The sequence below is a fragment of the Penaeus monodon genome, chromosome 32 (assembly GCF_015228065.2).
Source record: "Penaeus monodon isolate SGIC_2016 chromosome 32, NSTDA_Pmon_1, whole genome shotgun sequence".
NCBI classification, from domain to species: Eukaryota; Metazoa; Arthropoda; class Malacostraca; order Decapoda; family Penaeidae; genus Penaeus; species Penaeus monodon.
The window spans coordinates 31,457,744-31,458,027 of NC_051417.1; positions in this window are offsets into that span (position 1 = coordinate 31,457,744).

Below are 284 nucleotides of genomic sequence, written 5' to 3' on the forward strand. Positions count from 1 at the left end.
AAAGGAAAAATCCCCAGAGCCAGAAATGTGCATTCACAAAGGCTCTCTTCTGAACCCATTAGGAGACACTTCCTCAAACCACAAACTTCTGCCGTTACTAAATTTTAGCCTGTCACCTTCTGCACAATGTGTTGAAAACAAATATATATATTTTTTTTTCTATTTTCTTTTTTCATCTCGTGGAATTCGTAGATAGAATATGTGTTGCTTAGTTCCCAAAATGTAATTCTTTATTTCTGTAAGATGTAAGGAACATTCTTTCTATTTCACTTTCAAAATGAAGA